General features: G+C 42.6%; 2 long non-coding RNA genes across 2 annotated transcripts in view; both read right to left on the bottom strand.

Moving 5' to 3' along the window:
- LOC118659709 overlaps nucleotides 1-22,452 on the bottom strand; it is a 76,690-nt gene that overhangs the window by 39,739 nt on the left and 14,499 nt on the right. The gene's annotated exons all lie outside the window — the stretch shown is intronic.
- On the bottom strand, nucleotides 14,689-15,870 carry LOC118659710. Its single transcript, XR_004968666.1, has 2 exons — nucleotides 15,811-15,870; nucleotides 14,689-14,883 (listed from the first exon to the last, which is right to left on the bottom strand). It is a non-coding gene; the product is annotated as an uncharacterized LOC118659710 (long non-coding RNA).

Below are 22,452 nucleotides of genomic sequence, written 5' to 3'. Positions count from 1 at the left end.
GGAACTGAGTAAACAAGAGCAAGAGCAAGAGAAGATGAGGTCAGAGAAGGGCCAGCTCATGGACTAGGCTCTGTGCCTAGAGTGGCCATGAACTTTGTTGAATGCTCTGAGGTTGGCACCTCGGAATTATTATTTTTAACAAGGAGCTCTGCATTTCCATTTCGTACCAGGCCTTGCAAATCATGTATCTGGTCCTGGGTCAGAGCAGTAGCAAAACTTGATTGCTGTAGTGTGTTGTAGCCATTAAGCCTTGTAAGGAGCCTCTGAATGAGATAAGAAGCCATTGAAGGATGCTAAATGGAAGAATGACAAGATCTGACTGTTTTTCTTTCAAATCACTGCTTTTAGGGCAGATCTAAGGGATCTAGGGTGAAAACTGGGAGACCCAAAACAATCTAGTTGGAGATAATGGTGATTCGGCCCATGCTGGTAGCAGTAGAGGCAGGGAGAAATGGTCAGATTCTAGGCATATTTTGAAGGTAAAGCCAAAAGCATATGGTGATGGATATGATGTAAAGGTGAGAGAAAGAGAAGTCAGAGATGATTTCAGGGTTCGGGGCCTGAGCATTGGGAAGAAGAGAGGCAGATTAAAGGAGACTCCAGCCTGGGGTTGTGGAGGCCAGGAGTTTGGTTGTGCATATGCTGAGCTTGAGATGCTTATTTATTTATTTACTCTGTTTTAATAGGTGTGTGAGGTTATATTTTATTAGAAAGCATTAGTCCTTGGCCCAATTTAATCAGTGTTGGTATTTTTCAATCTCCCATGCTTCTTAAGTTAAGAGAGACTGAATTACTTCATCAAATCAGGTGCTGAGTAGGTAGTTAGATATAAAAGTGTGGGATTCAAGTAAAAGGTTCAAGCTAGAGATACAAGTATTCAGAGGTGGAGATGAGGAGGAACCAATAAAGGAGAATAAGGAGAAGGCAGTGTTAAGAAGGAGACTCAGGAAGGTGTATCCTTAGATTAAGAGAAAAAGAAGGGAGTGTCTAGTGTGTCCAAGAGACTTATATCAATATTCCTGATAAGTAAAATATGCTGGAGAATTAATTTACTGGCCATTGGATTTTGCAAGAGGGAGATTTTGTAAAATGCTGTTTTACTTTGCTATTGAGATCCTCGCCTATCATTTAAATGTAAGACTTCAAGCATATCAACTCCTTACTTACCTTCATACCAATACTTAGATTCTCCTTTTATTATATCCATCATTTCATTTTAAAAAAATCATATCCAGCCTTTACCAATAGCACAACCTAATTCAGGCCTTGTTACCTCAGGACTAGATTGCTGAGCGCCCTGCTAAACTGTCCACTGGTTTCTAGTCTCCTCACTAGCAATCCATCCTGATTAGTCATCCTGGAAGAAAACACTTTTCAGGGATTTCCCAGGCCCTGTGGCTTTCAGCAGAACATACCAATAAGAGGCTTTTCTCACCCACTTCCCCAGACCCATGCACAAACATACTCTCCTGATACCCATCTGAACTGCAAAGGTCTGCCTGAACTCCACAGAAAAGAACCATGATTAGAGCCAGCAGCTAGAATGATTGGGTCCCTCTATTTGCAGTGATTTGGTGAACTAATTTAGTCTCTCTTAATTTAAGAAGCAGGGGAGATTAAAAAATACCAATACTGATTAAATTGGACCAAGGACTAATGCTTTCTAATAAAAATAGTTAAAGTAAATAAATAAAAAATATTCTTAAAAAACCTAAACCATCAAATACTGCACTGGCAAGGACAAGTTGCAGCTGGAACTCTCATTCACTGCTGGTGGGAATGCACTCTGGAAAATAGTTTGACAGTTTCTTCAAAATTTAAATATTTAACATATCACTCAAGAGTCCCACTCCTAGTTATTTTCTCAAAAGACATAAAACATATGACCACACCCCAAAACAACAATAACTGTAAGTGAATAGTTATACAATTTTATTCATAACCACCCCAAACTGAAAACAACCCAAATGGCCATCAAACGATGAACAGATAAACAAATTGTTGTATATCCATAACACAAAATCCTACAAAGGAATAAAAAGAATGAAGTCTTGATGCATGCAGCAACCTGGATGAATTTCAAGTGCACATTGCTAAGTGAAAAAAGTTTATTTTAGCCCTAACCAGTTTTGCTCAGTGGATAGAGCATTGGCCTGCAGACTCAAAGGTCCCAGGTTCGATTCTAGTCATGGGTATGTACCTTGGTTGTGGGCACATTCCCAGTAGGGGGTGGGCAGGAGACTGCTGATCGATGTTTCTAACTCTCTATCACTCTCCCTTTCTCTTTGTAAAAAATCAATAAAATATATTTTTAAAAATAAAAATTAAATTAAAAAGCCAGACAAACAGTACCAGGTAGGTGCTAAAAATATAGGGGGGAAACTTTGTAAAGCATGATTGTCTAACTCAGTGATTCTCAACCCTTCTGGCCCTTTAAATACAGTTCCTCATGTTGTGACCCAACCATAAAATTATTTTCATTGCTACTTCATAACTGTAATGTTGCTACTGTTATGAATCGTAAGGTAAATATCTGATATGCAGGATGGTCTTAGGTGACCCCTGTGAAAGGGTCGTATGACCACCAAAGGGGTCGTGACCCATAGGTTGAGAACCGCTGGTCTAACTACTATGCTGTATACCTGAAACCAATACAAAATAAAGTGGTTGGCAGTGAAACAGCACCAGGTATTAGACCAGTGGAGTCAGACGAGGCCTTGGTTCAGCAACCTCAGTACATGAGTTCTGGTTAGGAAAGAATTCAGAGTCAAGACTCAAACTATAGAGAAAGTTTATTTAGAAAGTCACAGAGGTAAAAAGTGTTACTGTCATTAGCAAGTTATTGATGGGAGAGGAAGCACATGGAGACACTGTTGAGCATGGTTAGCTAGGAAGCAAAGGCCTGTTTGCTTCACCTGAAAGCCTGAAAGCTACAGCTTCACACACACACACACACACACACACACACACACACACACACACACACACCAGGGAACCACTGGTCCATTCCGGGCAGATCACTGGGGGGAAAGGAAAGAACAAAGGTGGAGGTAATCACATGTGCAATAAAGTCAAAATAGTGCAGGGGAGGTGTCCTGGACCATAGATACTTGTCATTCTAACCTGGGAAAAAGATCTTTTGCTAGGGGGATAGATCCCAATGCAAGCATGTGAAATCTTGGGAAGTTAATTGGCTATTTTGAAAATGCTCCTCTTAAAACCTGAGGAGACAAAGCGCTCTCTCTCTCTCTCTCTCTCTCTCTCTCTCTCTGACTCTCACCCATCGGTGCCATCATGCATTCTCTCCTGCCAGGGAGCTCATGGCCATGTGGGTCTAGTGGTCATCTGGAGCCTGCAGACTACTCAGGCTCCCAAGGACTATGAAGCAGAAACTCTGGACACTGGTTTTATTTTGGCCCTGCTGAAGACATGGTTGTATTTTTTCCATGGCAGAATGGAGGGAGGTAGGACATTAGAAGCCCAGGAACAGGGGCGGCCATCACCAATAAACCACCTTGCCACGTGAATTATTGAAATGCCTTTCTCTAGAGCAGTGGTTCTCAACCTTCTGGCCCTTTAAATATAGTTCCTCATGTTGTGACCCAACCATAAAATTATTTTCATTGCTACTTCATAACTGTAATGTTGCTACTGTTATGAATCATAATGTAAATATCTGATATGCAGGATGGTCTTAGGCGACCCCTGTGAAAGGGTCGTTCGACCGGCAAAGGGGTCGCTACCCACAGGTTGAGAACCGCTGCTCTAGAGCCTGTTCCCCACTGACAACAGAAGAAGTGAGCCATAAAAGAAATGGTCTCAGGAAACAAGTTACAGAGGCAAGAGAAGGGCCCTTGCAGCTTAGGCTAAAGAGAGAGGCAAGGAAAAGGAGCCTGGGGTAGGCAGGGGGAGGGCGGGGGGAGGCATAACTGTGCTCTAGAGAGAGAGCCGAACACACTGGGTCCTCCCTCTTGAGGGTATTTCTCTGGAGGTCTCAGGGGAGGATCTCAACATGATATTCATCAGCTTTCCAGGTGTGTCCTTTTGAGATAGGCCAGGAAGCCAGGGCGAGCAGAGTAGGGAAACTGAGACAGATAGCTGTACAGCAGTTTGCAGCCATGTAGAAAATCACAATGCCAAGCAGTTGCAGCCATCTAGTAAATCCTATGTTTCCTAAACCAGGGACACTTAAGAGGAAATGGTTAGCACTTCTCCCCAGCCAGAGGGTAAATAGCTAAACCACCCTATTCAGGGAGACAGATAGCAGATATCTGATTGGTGCGATTTGCAGACCATACCCAAGGACAGATGAAATTAAGAGAATAAATCTCATGTTGGTACATCAGCATAAAGCTGGTGAATATTCTATTGAAATACTCTCCTAAGACCTCCCCCAAACACCCAGCCTTTAAAATCCTTCAAAACATAAGTCCCAGCACCAAGTCTTCTTCCCAAGAGCACACGCATGCCTCTCCCCTTCTCTCCCCTCAGGCATGCATCTCCTAAACTCTAAGGGACCCCACAAAGCCTCGAACAGGGTGGCAGTGGGCAATGGCAGTTCACCCCAGGCAAATGCCTGGAGCCTGTCCCCAAGGCTCCCTTTTCTCTGACTTCTTTGTGAGCAGACCAGCCTGGGCTCATTTCCCCAGCCCCTTCTTGTTTCCTGTTCCTAGCTTTAATTAATGTCCTCTAAAATTCACCTGGACTCGTATTCTGAAATCTTTCCTGCACAAAGTCAAGCACCATACACTACTAGCTGGCTCTCGGCAGACCAGTCAAGGGCCAGGTCCCCTTTCTGGTAACACTTTCAGAGTTGTGGTCTCTACTGATTGGTGGGCACCAGGGCAGGTAGTCATTAGTCAATGCAGCTGATCCTGAAGTCAGCTGTGGAATGTTTGCCTGGTTTCGCTGCCTTTCTGGGCCTGAGCTTAAACACAACTGAGGCCTAGATGTATCTGATGCAGTTAGAACCTCATTGCACTGGGGGCTCAATGCTTAAGGGCTATTCTCTGGCCCCATTGCATGTGACGAGAGAGGAAAGGTCAGGGGAGGGCCTGAAACATATGACCAGAAATAGAAAGGTCAGGGGGTCTAAACTGTCTGACCAGCCATATGCTAGGGGAGGAAAGATTAGCCTGGAGGTGAGGTCCTTGTTTTCCCAGTTTCGCCCATTGGTAGGCACTGTGGGCTTACCCTGGTGACTTTCTGTACCTGGCCCACTGTCCTTGCTCTGCTCAGGTCTGTCTAAATGCTTAACACAAACTGTAATTGAAAAACAGCAACAAAAGAAAACATTGTCCCGTGAATTTATTTTCTCAGTAGAGAACTTAATTCATCCCACTACAACAAGCAACATAGTTAAAAAGAAAAGTTTATACCTTAATACTAACTAGCCCTCCAGACCTTCACATATAATATTAAATACCCCCCAAAGCAGTTAAAGGCTGGAAAGAAAATGTTTAAGAATTATACATATACTGAAAAGAGTTATGCTATGAATGTGACTCATCTATGTGTGTCTACCGGGAATGAAATTCATGGCTCTTTCCTTCCTGGCAAGGAAGTAAGGACACCTTTCATAACCCTTTTTGCAAATGAGTAAAATGCTGGAGGAAGAGGAGGAGGACAGGCAAACAAAAAAGAAAGAAAAGGGACAAGTAAGGTCACATCTGAGTGTTAGAAAAGGTTTCTTGAAAAACTACCTGGTCAAGGATATGTATCAATACCTATACAGAGTAGTTAATGAAGAATGTGGGGCTAAAAAAAAATTAATACTTTTCTTCCCACCTTCTAAGTTTTTCTGTCTGGGCTAATAACCAAATTAATAGAGACAGATTAATAGGAGAAAATCCAATTTTTAATACATGCTCATGAGGAATTCACATAAGCATGAAAATTCTAAGGCAGTGAGGCAACATTGGGTACATAGGACATTTTTGGACAAAGGAGAGGGTGGTGGGCAAAGGGTATTAGATTTCAGAAGTGAGAATGGGCAGTTTACAGGTAGTTGAGGAACAGTAGAACATTCATGGCAGGAAAATTCTTACTAGGCAACTTAGAAACTCTGGGACATGGGGTAGGGGGCTTGGAGTCTTCTTGACCTATGCTAGGATGAATATTCTTAAGGTGATTAAGCTAAGGCTCCATTCCTATTTTAAAAAAAGGTTTCTCTGTCTGAATCTCTTGGGCAGGAAAGGGGGTAGGGTCAAAGTTTCTTTCTGAGTCTTTGTTTCTTAATATAAATATTAATATCAATATCCCAAAAGGCAGCTTCAAGGTTGCAAAACTTTAGTCTTCTTCAAGGACATGGTATAGAATGTAAACTACAGTGTTGGGAAATAAAAATAATTTTTAACAAACAGTTGTTAAAATTAGTAAGAAATATGGCCAGTGGGAAATGTACTAGGAAGCATGTGCATCAAAAGGAAGAAAGGAAAATAAAAACTTGGGGTCTACTTTCCTTCTTTCTTCTGCATACTTATTTTTTAACATCAGGAAACTTTCATCATTCTCCTCAAAAGTCCCCAGGATAAAATCTTGGCTACCTCAATCTTGAAACAATGACTAATCTATTTATCACAGTTTACCACTTTCCTCTTCCCACAGTGCAAAGAGCCTTGGATAGAAAGTAGACCAGGTTGTTTGGAAACTTTTAAAGGTATGCTTTCTTTCAGAGGTCAGGGCCGAGGGGATTTTCCTGGAAAAAGACAGTAGTAGGAAGCCTGCAAGAGTGGAAAGTCCTGGATGCTTGGTCAAGAGCCCAGCCTTTGGTGAGGTCAGTTAATTCATCTACACCTCTGTTACCATTGAAGGGAACCAAAGTTTTGGCACCCTGAAGCTGACTTTTATGGAAATTGATTTTTAAGCTGTTTATTAAGAAACAAAAGACTCCGAAAGAACTTTGACCCTTTCCCTTGGTACCTCAGAGATTCAGCTGGAAAGGCCTCCTCCAGGAAGGAGGTCTTAGGATGTTTGTTATCAGTGGAAGTGGGATATTCCTGTTCCCACTGAGTGTTGGGGGTCGTGTCCTTATAATATCGAGAGAAAAAGAATTTCTGACATTCACACAGAATTACATCTCTATGTTTCCAAAATCCCATTTCCCTTAATCCAGTCCTGGAAGAAGTGTAGCTGGGGATTAAGTAGGGCTAGAAGCAAAGCCAGTGTCCAGAGTTTCTGTTGCATGTTGCAGCTGGGTCCAGCTTAGTATCAGGTTAGTCCATTAGTCCATTGTGTGAGAGGTCCACATGGCTGTGAGCCATGTGGGCGAATGCAGGTAAGCAGGAGCCAGAGCCACGGAAGCCAGGAGTCAACCAAGAGCAACAGGCCAAGAGCACAGAGGGCCAAGAGAGAGAACTCCTTTGTTCAGGCAATCAAATATTCCAAATCTTCCCAAGCTTGCAGTGGCCACACCCATTCTGGCCAATGACCTCTGTTTCCAGGTGTAACTGACAACAAGGACCTTTGCTAGGCCCTCCAACTTTACTAGGCATGCATCTATCTCCCCCCTGTTCAGTCCCTTCCCCCAAAGATCTGCAGGAATGGACTGGTGGCTCCCTGGGAAGTGTTAAATTGTAGCTTCCTGGCAAAGCTGCCCAAATGACAGGCCTATAATATTTGGCCTTCCCTTTGCTCCTTTATCATTATTAATAACTAGGTTAATTACTATGGCATCATGTTCACTACCCTAATTTGACTTAAGTATGATAGTGTGACTTCAGGCAAAGGCCTGTTGATTAGATACCTTCTGGGTTCGATTGTTTCTGAGCTACCTAGCAAGAATTTACCTGCTACGTATCTTCTGCTCTTCCTCAACTACCTGTAAATCATTCTTGCTTCTAAAATCTAACACCCCACTCACCCCCTTTTTGCCTTTGCCCAAAATGTCATATATACCCAATATTGCCCCCACTGTCTTTGGAATTTTCATGTCTATGTGAATTCCCCATATGCATGTATTAAAACGTAATTTCTCATGTTAATCTCTGTAATTTGATTGTTAGTCCAGCTAGAAGAACTTAGAAGGTGGGAGGAAGTATTAATTGTGTTAGTCCCCACACTACATATATAAATGATAATAACCAATAATGGTGCTATCTACAGCTTACAACTGTGGGATTCCAATAATATCATGGCTATTTAAAAGTGCTTCCTAAGCTGTAAAGCAAACAATATGTTCCTGTTTCTATTGTTATATCAGTCAATATCAGGTTAGTCCCTTAGGGATGGTGTATATGCTCAAGTAAACTGCAATGTGAAAGATTAAAGAAATATTAAATACAGTTACTAGATCATGGCCCCAGTTAAACATTTTCATTTTAGAATCAGACTGTAAGAGGCGTACTTCTCCACCTACAGCTGGAGCAGACTCATGAATAAAAATCAGAAGCTATCCAGTGGTCTTCATGAGGAAGTAGAGTTGTTTGTCACCCCAAAATATTCCTTCTGTGATACTGATTCTTTTAAGCTGCTCATTTTAAGGAAAGACTCAGAATTAAAAAACAACAACAAAAAATAAACACACCTTTGAATCTCCCTCCTTACTTCTCTAAAGAAATTCAGATAGAAAACCTGTTAGGGAGGCTAAAGGAAGGAAGCTATCACCTTAGCATCATAAAATGAACTAAGTATGGCAGACAGGGAAGAATATAGCAAAGTCTCTTTGCTAGACTCTCTTCTATGTCCCGTTGTCTCTTCGTGGCCCAGCAAGAATTCATTCACCAAATGTTTGCTCCTTCTCATCTACCTGTGAATTGCCTCCTTTCCCTTTGAAGTCTGAGCCCCGATTCCTCTGCTTAGCCCAGAATAGCATATATGCCTGAACGGTCAGATTTGTTCATAGGTCTTATATTTTTAGGGAATCCCCATATGTACAATATAACAAATTTTATTTTCTCATATTAATCTGTCTTATGTCAATTTGATTAGACCAGCCAGAAGAACTTAGAAGGAAAGAAAGAAAATTATTCCTCCTCCTCTATAATGGAGCGAGGTGGGAATGAACGTGGTGGCAGATGGCAGGCTGTTGCAGTACCAAAAACAGCCTGAGATCAACATAGTGACCACAGATATGTACAGAAGATGGCAGAAATGAAGGACATCATTTTCTAGTCCAGTAGATTTGAATGAGTTCATGTGCCATTTTACTTTCTCTTAGCCACATCCTATCTAATAAAGATGGAATATGCAAATTGACCATCATACTGTCACAAATATGGCAGCGCCCATAGCCAGAAGATGGCGATGTCCAGTTCCCTCAGCCCCGCCGGAGTCCCCCAGTCCTTTCAGCCCCGCTGGGGGTGGCAGGTGCACGATGGAGCAGGATCCGCCCTCAGCCCCCCAGCCGCCCAGGGCCGGCCCGAGGCGCAGGCAAGCCTCGGATGGTGGCTGCCCAGCCGCCCAGGGCCGCCCGAGGCTCAGGTAACCAGGGCTGGCTGAGGCTTGCACTGCCGGCAGTGGCAGCAGCAGAGGTGTGATGGGGGTGTTGCCTTCCCCTGATGGCTGGGTCGCCTCCCGCCCCTGAGGGCTCCCGGACTGTGAGAGGAGGCAGGCTGGGCTGAGGGAACCCCCCGTCCATGCATGAATTTTCATGCACCGGGCCTCTAGTTAAGTATAAAAAGGTATAAAGAAACAAGTGAAATTAATTTTGATAGTGCATTTCATTTAATTCATTATATTCAAAATATAATCATTCAGTATGTAATCAATATAAAAACAAACATTAGTGACGCGTTTTACTTTTTTTAATACTAACTCTTCCAGATTCAAGGTGTATTTTACACTCACAGCATATCTCTGTTTGGACAAGCCACATTAAAAGTGTTTTGTGACTATATGTAGCTAGTGGCAAGTCTAGACTGTAAAAACCTCTTTAGATGTTTTACTCTTTCTCATTTCCTACCCTCCAAACTGGACTGGGTTCATAAGTTTTTACATCCAAATTTTCATCTTTTAAGAAATAGATTGCATGCCCAGTCTGTTTTTTATTTTAAAAGAGAAGAGTCTGTCCACATAAATTTGGACTAAAGCAATGTTTACAGTGAGTGTTCCAGCTAAAAACTACAATTACACCCCAACCAACTCCCTGGCTCCTCTTCACTGCTGACACTTTAACAAACACATTTTAAGCTCCAAAGTTGAAAAAGCAAATCTTTTGAAGTGATAATGAAGTAATGATTAGAATTTAACACCTTCTAAAAATGAAACTCATCACTATAGCTATTTAAACTTCTAGGCTCTAATTTGAAACCTCCCAAATTTTTTTTTTTTTTTGGCAGAAAATGAGCACAATTTTTGCCATCAGAATATTACTTCTGTCTTTGTGTCCATTCTTCTAAAAGAAATACTATATAGATAACTTAAATTTCTTTTTTTTAAGATTCTTTAATTTATTTTCTTAGAGAGAGAGGAAGGGAGAAGGAGAGAGAGAAACATTGATGTGAAACATCAATCTGTTGCCTCCCTACCAGGATTGAGCCCAAAACCCAGGAACATGCCCTGACCCAGAATCGGACAGACAACATTTCAATACACGGGATGATGCCCAACCAACTGAACCACACCGGCCAGAGCTAGATAAATTTAACACAATCACATTTCAATAACCATTTTTATAATGAAATTCTGACTTGTTGAAAATTTTAGGGCAATAAGACATAAACTCAGACTCTGTTCCCCATGAGGTTGAGCACAGCCAAGAGTGGCTTATGGATTGGGGGTGGGGGTGTTCTTCATCCTCACCCAGTCAGAATTGGGGCCCAGGTCCTGCAAGGCAAGATCAGGACACCATTCACCTCCCTAATTTCTCCTCTGTCTCAGATTTCCAATTTTCCTGTGGTATCACATCCAGAATGTATATGAAAACAGTCCTAGACACCAATTGTCTTCTTCCTGAAGCAGATGATATTAATATGCTTTTTGCTGAATGTTTTGCTTCCAGAGGTCATTGGGGCCAAGTTCAACTGATACCAGTTATAACAATCTGGTTATTAATTAACAGGAAAGGAGTAAAGGGGAGACTATATAATATAGGCATGTCATCTATGCACTTTGCCAGGAAGTTACAGCTGACATTCTCCAAGTCTGTTCCTCACAGATCAGATCGCTGGGGAAGGGACTGGACAATAGATGCTTGCCCAGTAAGGTCAGGGTGACTTGAGAAGATGCTTACTTGTCGGTCACACCTGAGAACAAGTCAGAGGCCAGAACAGGCCTGGCCACTCAAGCATGGGAAGATTTGATATTTAAGCTCCTGAACAAAGGGAGTTTTCTCTCTTGCTCTTTGGGACTCCTGTTGCAGGGGGCAAGCTTCCCTGCATTTGCCCACACCATGGACTGATGGAGTAAATCTAGCCTAATGCCACGTTGGACTCAGCTCCACCATGGAATGGAAACTCTGGACTCTGGTCCTGCTTTTAACTCTACTAAACCCCCAGATACACCTTTTTCAGGACTGGATTAAGGGACATGGGACTTCGCAACCCGAGAAATATAATTCCACACCAATAAAAGCCACTCTTTATTCCATTTGAGTTTTATAAATTCCTTTTCTAAATATATTGCAAGAACCCCACTCCCACTAGTGAAGGAGGAATCTCAGCAACCCAATACTCCGACAACACACCTTCCAGGTCTTTTCTTACTATCGGGCTTTTTCTTACTATCCCAGGCCTGCTTCTGGGAACTTGGTTCTGTGTCAATCTATCTTTACATTTAGTATCTATCTTGACCGAAAAAAAGAGAGCATCTTTTTTCACTTTTGCTGAACAAACAGGATAGCTGTGATGGCTAAGTTTATGTATCAATTTGGTTGGGCCACCATGCTCAGTCAGTCAAATATTATTCTGGACATTTCTATGAGGATGTTTTTTGATGAGATTTACATTTAAATTGTCAGACTTTAAGTAAAGCAAATTGACCTGCATAATGTAGATGGGCCTAGAGTGAGGAGTCCTGTCCACTCTACCCAAAACCCACAACTGCTATGCAGGTCAACCTGCTATTACAGGAGACAACCATATGTTCAAAGGAGAACCTCACACTTTCCTAGGCTTGGTCAGAAAGAGCTAGCATCATAGTCTATTAAATCATCAGTCTATTAAACATGATTGTATAAGTAAGTATTCACCATATAACAGAACCAATAGAGTGTGTGTGGGGTGCGGGAATGGGGCAGAGAAGTAGGGAGAGGGAGAGAGAGAGATTGGTTTTAAGGAATTGGCTCATGTGATTATGGATTCTGGCAAGTCTAAAATCTGCAGACAGCTGGCAGTCTGGAGACCCAAGGAAGAGTCAATATTTCAATTCAAGTCTAAAGGCTCTTTGCTGGTAGAATTCCTTCTTGTAGGGGGGAGTCAGTCATTGTTCTATTAAGATTCTCAACTGATTGAATGAGGCATCACTAATGGCCTGGCCCTGCTACTTATATGGATCCTTTGGCACCTGTTTTAAGGCTCCTGAACGTCTCATGACAGTCAGCAAGTCCCAATATCCTGTGACCATCTAAGACTTGTTTGTTTCATCACTCTGAGGAGTTGTAGTAAGTGGTTTCACCTAACACCACCCTCCAGAATTGCCGGGTGCTGGTCCATCCTTGCTGTTTCAAGGGACCTGGCATATATGGCATACTGTTCTTAATATGTTTGCTCACCTTCTTGGCACTATGTGTTTTAACCAAGGTCACCTCTCTGAGAAAGGTTGTTTCCCCAGGTAGGGATTTTCCCCTGAAGTTAGGGAGGGAATAAAACCCCTTAACTAAGTGCCAGGCGGGTAATTAATCACTTTAACTACGAACAATCATGCTTAAGCTACATAATCTTTACTCCCTGGAATGGAGATAAGAAATGCCCTAACCTTTGGAATAGAGATTGATAGGATTGGAATCAACTGGTATAAATACAGATGTAACAAGACAACAGGACACAGAACCTAGCAAGAGAACATGGCAAAAGATCCTGGACAGAAACTGGCCACAGAACCTGGAGACAGAACCTAGCCAGAGAACCTGGCTGAAGAACCTAGAGACAGAACCTGGCTACAGAACCTGGATAGAACATGGCAAGAGAACCTGACTAGAACCTGGTGACTGAACCTGGCTGGAGAACCTGGACAGAACCTGGCTGGAGAACCTAGCGAGGGAACATGGCTACAGAACCTGGCTGGAGAACCTGGAGAACCTGGCTGGAGAACCTAGTGAGAGAACCAAACCAGAACTTCACTGGAGATCCTGAACAGAACTTGGCTGGAGATCCATACCAGAACTTGGCTGGAGATCCTGGCTAGGCTGCTGATCAACTGAACGCTGTCTCCGTGTCATTCCTTCTTCGCCGACTCCGTCCACACCTTTGGGGACCCCTGGACCTGCTGGGGTTGGACCCCAGCATCTGGCGCCCGAACAGGGACCCTTAGGTAAGCCCCCCATTCCCCTAGGTAAGCCCCCCCCCGCACTCGGGACAGATAGGACTCCACCATTGGAAGAGGGTGGATAGTCTTCACCAACTCCGTCCACACCTTTGGGGACCCCTGGACCTGCTGGGGTTGGACCCCAGCACAGAATCTCCACTTCAGCCCCACTAAATAACGAAAGTTAATGTCAGGAATGTCAAAATAGAGTGAGCAAGGGTACAGAGTGTGTTGGGACTGAGGGTCAGAGGAAAGAAAATAAAACTGTGATCAAACGGTGCTGAGAAAAGAGAAATTCTGGCTATGACTTCATAAGCACTTTCTCTGTGCCAGGCACTGCATTATACTCTTATACATACTCACTGAACATTTCACAGATGAAAAAAGTGAGGCACACAGAGGTGTAAGAATTATTCAAAGTCCCAGAGCTATTAAATGATGGGGCTGCCCATTTCTTTAATTAACCCCTGTATTCTCTGGCAAAGAAACTAGGTATATGCATAATTAGGAAAGGACTCCTGTGACTCCTCTGGAGACATAGTGAGCAATTTTGCAACCCTGAACTCCACTTTTTTTTGTCTGTGTTTCCATCATAACCATTCCTTTTTTTTTATGTAATTTTTTAAAAAGTTGATAATGTCTCCACTTAGGTCATGATGAACTCATTCCTCCCTCTTTTGGCCTAAGGGATAGTATTGGCTTCATTATATCTTGATTTTAATAAGCAAGCTCCTTTATAGATACAGGAAATAGATTGGTGAGGAGTAGGCAAAAATGGGTAAAAGGGTCAAAGGTATAAACTTTTAGTTATAAGATAAATAAATCATTGGGGTATAATGTACAGCATGGTGACTATCCTATATAATAAAAGGCTAATATGCAAATTGACCAAACAGTGGAACGACGGGTCACTATGATGCACACTGACCACCAGGGGGCATTCTCAATGCAGGAGCTGCCCCCTAGTGGTCAGTGCACTTCCACAGTGGAGCACGCTCAGCCAGAAGTCGGGTTCACAGCTGGCGAGCGCAGTGGCAGTGGCGGGAGTCTCTCCCGCCTCCGTGGCAACACTAAGGAGCAGCAAGCCGAGCGGTAAGGAGCAAGGGGTCCCAGACTGCAAGAGGGCGCAGGCCAGGCTGAGGGTCCCCCCCCCCCCCCAGAGTTCACGAATTTCATGCACCGGGTCTCCAGTAGTTAATAATAGTCTATTGCATGTTTGAAAATTGCTAAGAGAGTAGACCTGAAAAGTTCTATCACAAGAAAAAAAAATGTAACTCTGTATGGGAATGGATGTTAACTAAATTTATTGTAATGATCATTTCACAATATATACAAATACTGAGTCATTATATTCTACACCTGAAATTAATATAATCTTGTTTGCGGTCTTCTCTCAGACTGCTGATGTACTTAAAGCTGACATGAATGACTGAGGAATGGGTGCGGTGGAGGTGCAGAGTTTGTGAGTCTCTAAGTCAGAAGCTATAAAAGGCAAAAATGGGGGAAATGCAAGCTGATGATGTTGACATATTTGTTACTTGCAATCACTGAAATCTAAGGTAGTAAGCATTTTTTTGTCAAATATATAGTCATTTCGTATTCGTCTGACATGCTGTTAACTTTTTTTTCTTCACCACTATTTGGTGGTTGCTAGAAGCCCAAGGTGAGAATAGAAACTGGTTTCAAGAATTTGTTCAAAGATCTTCCCTCTCCTTCTGTAAATAATTTCCCGAATACTCTCCACCCTTTCAAATAGAACTGACCACTCCCTGCTGTGTTCTTACAAAGCTGGCACAACTTCTGTTGCAAGACAAAGGTGTATTGCTATTTTTAATCCCTCTCATAAATTCCTTCAGAGAGGAAATGATAGCTCATTTTCTTTAAATTGCTGTGATAGGGGTGATCTAGCAAATAATACACAGCTAATGTTTATATACTTACCTATCAGGGGATGGGGTTAAGCACTGCTCATAATTATCTCATTTAACCTTCACAATGATCCCATGTGGTATACATTATTCTATCTCCACTTTACAGGTAATGAAAGGCAGGAAAAGAGAAGTTAAGTAACCCCAAGATTATAATCAGCAGCGATGGACACATTGAACACAGGTAGTCCAGTTTCAGAGGCTTCATGCTTGATTATTGTATCATGGTACAATAATACTGTTTCATAAAATGTCTTATGATAGACTGACTATAGCAAAGACTGTCTTGCTCACTCCTAACCACTAGCTAGGCTTCTGTGACAAGATTAAGACACAGATGCACATTATACATTTCCATGTAGGCAAAAATTTTCTCTACATAATTGGGAATAGTGAATAGTCTGTTCAGGCTGAATAACACAGAATACTATAGAATACCATAGACTGGGCAGCTTATAAACAACAGAAATTTATTTCTCACAGTTCTAGAGGCTGGGAAGTCCAAGATCAAGGCGCCAGCAGATTTGCTGTCTGGTGAGGGCCCACTTCCTGGTTCACAGCCAGCTGTTTTCTTCTTTTTTTTTGAGAAAGAGAGAGAGAGTGGAAGGGAGGGTGAGAGACAGAAAGAGAGAAACATTGATGTGAGAGACACATCAAGTGGTTGTCTCCCACAGATACCCCAACCTGGACTGGGGATCTAGCATGCAACCAAGGTATGTGCCCTTGACCAGAATTGAAGCCAAGACCTTTCAGTCTGCAGGCTGACACTCTATCCACTAAGCCAAACCAGCTAGGGCCAGCTGTCTTCTTCTCACATGGTGAAGGGACAAGGGAGCTCTCTAGGGTCTCTTTTATACGGGTTTTAATTCTGTTCAGGAGGGCTCCCACCTCTCAAAGGCCCCATCACCAAATACCATAACAATAGGAGTTAGGATTTAACATGTGAATTTTGGGAGACACAGACATTCAGTCTATAGCAAGTAGTAAGAAATTATCATTTCATTTTTGGTTTGATTTCTAGTCTGAAAAAATCATCTTACAAATTCTTCATTCACACAAACTTAATATATTTCAACTCTCTTTTTAGAGATCTGGATGGTAGCACATATATATCCTTCGATCAAAGTATTGATTATGATAGCTTGCCACCAAGCTATCACTAAAGGTTAACTTTTTTTAGGCCATTCTCTCAGTCACACACTCACTCATTTATTTGTTCATTCAGTATATTTATTAAGCACCAATTATGTGCTGGTCATTAGAGAGATTGCTCCCTCATGGAGCATCTGTTCCAGATGTGAGAGGCAGACTTTAAACAATGTATAGAATGCCATCTAGAGTGCTTCAGAGAAGGTTAAAGCTGGCACGGGGCAAAGGGCATGCCAGGTGTGGGGGAGCAAGAAGGGATGTCCTCACCTATGACATGTGACAGGAAGCAACATCTCAAATGTTCTCAAAGGTTAACTTTACTTAAAGGACGATATGAGGCAGTGGTCCCAAACTCAAATGCCTACAGGACCAAGAATCAATCAAGACAGTGGGCGGATGGTTCAACCTGGGAACTGTGGGCTGTAGAAAAAACTTTTATTTCTGTACAGTTAAATTTTATGAGAAAATTTTACTGACACTTGGGATTTAAACAAAAAGAACAACCATGGAAGTGAATTTACATGTGATTACCTAATAATCCAGAGAGATTTATCTCCCCAGAGCTGTGCATTTTGTTTTAATATATTGTTATTGATTTCAGAGAGGGAAGGAGTGGGAGAGAGAGATAGAAACACCAATGATGAGAGCGAATCATTGATCGGCTGCCTTTTGCACCCCCCACACTGGGAATTGAGCCTGAAACCTGGGCATGTGCCCTGAACAGAAACTGGACTGTGACTTCCTGGCTCCTAGGTTGACACTCAACCACTGAACCACTCAGGCCAGGTTGTGTGTGCTGTTGTTGTTTTTTTATGTCAAGGAGCAATGACCCCCACCCCCAACCCACCCCAGAACAATGGAGATATTTCCTGGAATGTCAAGGTGGATACTCTAGTCTTGTCTTCCCTGTGGAGAAATTTATTTACAACCCAAAGGGCAAGAAGCCAGGATCCTTTTCCTTTTGCATCTGCCTGCAGATTACAGAACTGTGTACTGAAGTGTTGACCAAAGATCAAGATGGAAAGAGTCCTTAAGCTGAAGCCTTGTGAACCAGAGCAGTTCCAGGTTCTCAAAGCAGGAGGACTGCCCTGCCCGTATCTAAAAACCAGCAAGACGGCACTGGGCATCGGTGCAGTGAAGGAAAGCACTTAGGCAAAGAGGAAGAAGCCCTGAAAGAGGAAGTGTGAGGTACTGGAGACAAATTGACTGCGTCTTTACATTGCTAGTTCTTTTTTTAGCAAGTTTATCTAGACCAATGTTTTATGTGATGTTGAGAAGTGTTTTCTAAAAGAACAAGGTAGCTGTCCTTTATGGGACTGACCACACATTATTAGGTGTACTCTTTTAGTTGCAAGAGACAAAGACACTCAGATTACCTTTAGTGACAAGGGATTCTGGTGAAGATGTGTGGGACAGACAAGGAGGAAATAGTCCCCAGTGAGCTGGTCCTCAGGGGCCACAGAGAGGGAACATTGTTATGGGTATACAAAGTGCTACCAAGCTTCTGGCTACAGCTGCAGCTCCAAGACCTGGGCCTCTTGTTCTCTCCTCACCAGGGATCTTTGCTTATTATTCCAGTATTCTACTTTCTGTCCTTGAGCTGGTTATTTCTTCTTTTTTTATTTTTGCTCCCCTTACCCCCAGCCATCTTCCCGTCCATTGTGATTTATTGTCACTCTCTGAAAAACAATTTATTTAGGTTGTCCTGGTATTGAGTGAGAAAAAAAAATTTTAATATATTTTTATTGATTTCAAGGAGGGAGAGGGAGAGATAGAAACATCAATGATGAGAGAGAATCATTTATCAGCTGCCTCCAGCAACTCCCACTGGGGTTCAAGCCTGCAACCTGGGAATGTGCCCTGACTAGGAATTGAACCATGACCTCGTGGTTCATAGGTCAATGCTCAACTAGTGAGCCACACTAGCCAGGCAGATTGAGAAAACTTTCTGCTCACTTAACAGAAAACCAACTGGCTTTGGCTAATGGGACTTTATTTTTTGTCCTATAACAAGAGTCTAGAGGTGGGTGGTTGCAGATTTTGGTTCAACTGCTCAATGCTAATATTAACACCTGTGGTTGCAAGATGGCTGCTGCAGATCCAGGCAGCATGTGCCTACATTTAGGGAAGCTAGATTAGAAAAGGGTCAAGGCCAGCACCCTCTCCTGTTGCATCTGTAGCACAAGTATGCACACACACAGGAAGACTCCTACTTCTGTCTCATTGCCCGGAACTGTGTCATATGACTATGCTTAACTGCTGTGACTATTGGGCAAGTGAGTATTGAGCTTTTAGAGCCTCTATAGTAGGAAGGTAGCAAGACAGAAGGACATTGAGAAAGGTTATTAGCAGTCAGCTAATGAAAAATGTCACTTTCACTAACTTGCATGTGGCATCTACCTTAGCCAGTGCTTAGAGATAAGTCATCTACTAGGAGACGTTTTGTAAAATATTGAATATTTACTCAATATTAATGGAATGATAGGCACTTGTCTAGGTGCAGTTGTTCTCTTTAGTAATGCTTACCACAATTTTAGTAGTTATATATTTGTGAATGATAAGTGTTATGGCAAAAACATAGCTAAGAAAGGGACAGTGTGGAGACATGGATAAAGTGAGAGGGCAGGGGAATATTGGCTATAATTTATAGAACATTAGAATTTAGTACTAAATGCCACAAACTTTCCTTGCTTTAAAGGGAAACTGGCAGACATTTCTGCTCTAGAGAAGAGGGGAAGGAATTGCTCAGCGTCAGGAGACAAAAGTGTCCAGTTTTCACTGCACACCCAGTCTCTATTCTCTTTCAAATAGTTGGCCTATAAACTTACTTCCTCTAGGCCAGCGGTTCTCAATCTGTGGGTCGCGACCCCTTTGGCGGTCGAACGACCCTTTCACAGGGGTCGCCTAAGACCATCCTGCATATCAGATATTTACATTACAATTCATAACAGTAGCAACATTACAGTTATGAAGTAGCAATGAAAATAATTTTATGGTTGGGTCACAACATGAGAAACTGTATTCAGAGGGCCAGATGTTGAGAACCACTGCTCTAGGCTGTGCTTAGTGTAAACTTCAAACTTCTGAGCAGCACTTCAGTTTGCACTTGGCCCTGGAATCATCCACCTCTCACCCCATATTGGTTCTCTTGGTTTTTAAAAACTCATCAGAGGATATAGTAGGGCTAACATATACTTCAATATTCTTAAGCATTAGGCATTGGATTTTTACCAAGGAAAGGCACTGCCCATTTTACTTCTGTGTGGCCATATAAGATCTATATATTGAATTTTTAAGTGTGTTTTACTGATCATCCTCCTACCTCTCTTACTAGCTTGTGACTCCGCTTCCCAACCCTGGCTTTATCTAGGCTAGTTCTCCCTTATCTTTCACCTTGTAATTGTAGCTGCCTTAAGAAAGAATTTTCTTAAAACTTAGACTGAGCTAAGTCTCTGTTTATGCTCCTGTAAATCCATTGCTCTCTTTGATAATGATTACCACAGTTTCAGTACTTATTTGTATAATAGCTTGATTAATGCTTGTTTTTTTTTCGTTAATTTGGTTTTTTTAAATTGATTTCAGAGAGGAAGGGAGAGGGAGAGAGAGATAGAAACATCCATGATGAGAGAAAATCATGGATTGGCTGCCTCCTGCACGCCCCCTACTGGGGATGGAGTCTGCAACCTGGGCATGTGCCTTTAACTGGAATCAAACCTGGGACCCTTCAGTCTGCAGGCCGACGCTTTATCCACTGAACCAAGCCAGCTAGGGCTCATTAATGGTTGCTTAATCCCTTAGCAGAGTGTAAGCTCCATGAGGGCAGGGGCCATATCTGCCTTGCTCAAGTCTGTATCTCACTGTGCAGCAGTGCTGGACATACACAGTGGCACTCAATAATATTAGTGAATTAATCAATATCTTCAGTCTACAAGTGACTAGCACAGTGCCTCAAAAGGCTAGTCTTCTATGGTAGACACTGATTGTGAAGCTCGGCCCAATCCCCCTTCAGGAATAGAAGACTTAGCCCCATCTGCTCCCTAGTCCTGGCAGAAACCCTCAGCTCTCAGCACTCTTTGGAGAAGCCTAATTTAAAGAAATGGACAGCCCCAAATCATTGGTTTGCATCCAATGTCTAATCAACACTGGCAGTTGAAGGCCCAGCCATTCATATCAATTTAAGACACCTCTAAAAGGCCATCCCAGACCCAAGTGGTCTCTGAAGCCTTTGTTGGGATGGCATTACAGATCAGCTTCTCCCTCTGCTCACCTCCCTTTCACAGGGATTGATCCTAAAACCATATAAGAGCATGTCTTGCATGCTAATCTCCCCCTCAGACTCTACTTCCTGGGTAACCCAACCTGTGATGGCTACCACAATTATGTTTACTGAACTGAATATTATGTTCTGTTCTACTCCATAGACTCCTAAACAACAAAGATCGGTTCTTATTTATCCATGCATCCTTACAGTGACTAGAAGGTCCCTTTCCTATGTCCACCCAAAATTCACATGTTTAAATTCTTACTCTCGAAGGTATGATATTAGGAGGTTGGGCCTTTGAGAGGTGCTTAAGTCACAAGGGTAGAACCCTCATGAACGGGATTAGTGCCTTGATACTAGTACAACAGGTTCCTGAGAGATCCCTACCTCTTCCATCATGTGAGGTTACAAGAAGTCTGTTACCCAGAAAAGAGCAGAGCCCTCAGTGGTCCATGATGGCACCCTCACCTCAGCCTTCCTGTTTTCAGAACTGTGAGAAATAAAATTCTGTTCTTCATAAGCCATGCCATAGTATTATTGCAGCCTGAATGTACTAAGAGAGTGCCATCATAAACACATCAAACAAAATATTCCCCAAAACACAGACTAGATGGAGCTAAAGCCATCCTATTCACTGTGGCCCAAGAGCCAGTGGCATTGGCATTCCCTGCGTATCTCATTAGAAACATAACATCTCAAGCCCCAACCTGAATCAGAGCTCCTGAATTTGAATCTGCATTGTAACAAGCCCCCCTCACCCCAGGTGATTCACCTGTACATTGAAGTTGGAGAAGTACTTAGCAAAGGGATTTATTCATATAAATAAAATGATCTAGCTAGTAATTCCTCTCGTTTGTACACTATCTTCATATGGTTTTTCTCTAAAATTTTGCTTAACTGTAGTGTAATCATGTATTCTTTCGGTCAACAAATACTTACGAGTGCCAAAGATTTCAGCCCTATGGAGTGTGAGAAAATAAATTACAATATGCATATTGCAGAGTGTGGGGTGAAGGTGCTAAGTGCCATGAAAATATAGTAGGTCAAGATAAAAAGAAGGGAAGGTGGGCTGGAATTTCAAATTTTTGCAAAAGGCCATGCTAAGCAGAGACTTGAAGCAGGTGAGGTAGTTAGCTTTATGCACACCCCGTGTGGCTGGAGTGGGATGGGAGAGGTGAGGAGTAACAGCAGGTGTGAAAGCGGGTAGATCTCATGATGAGACGCCATTTAATAAATTGATATTGATATTTAATTGCTGAAAAGGTAATACAAGCTACTTTCCCTCAAGCACAGCGTATTTCTTGGCCAAACCAAATTGATTTGGGCTGTGGAAGTTTCCCTAAAACATTTCACCAGCAAAGCTTCAGATTCCTCAAAGACAAATGTAGGGATTAGTGAAGGCACTTAAGGGCTCTTTCTGTTCTAAACGCTCAAGTTCCCGGACGCCTCAACGGGAAGTCTAACAGGATACAGTGATGTGGGTGGGTTGTGGCCCTAGGGCAAAGCTTTCAACCCCAGGTTACTGAGAAAATAGGAAGTGGAATCGTGGGAGGTGGTGCCAAGCAAGGAAAACAACAACAAACAGTAACCTTTGTACCCAAGTTCCTGAGAAACCCCTGCACCCGGGTTACGACCCCAGACGGTCTTGCCCCTGACGCCTGGATACCTCGAAATCGGCCTCTCCTTGCCTTTTTGTCCCAATCGCGCTTCCCA

This window comes from Myotis myotis, unplaced genomic scaffold, assembly GCF_014108235.1.
Source record: "Myotis myotis isolate mMyoMyo1 unplaced genomic scaffold, mMyoMyo1.p scaffold_m19_p_7, whole genome shotgun sequence".
Taxonomy (NCBI): Eukaryota; Metazoa; Chordata; class Mammalia; order Chiroptera; family Vespertilionidae; genus Myotis; species Myotis myotis.
The sequence above is the reverse complement of the archived record's forward strand: the minus strand, read 5'-3'. Positions and strand labels throughout refer to the sequence as shown.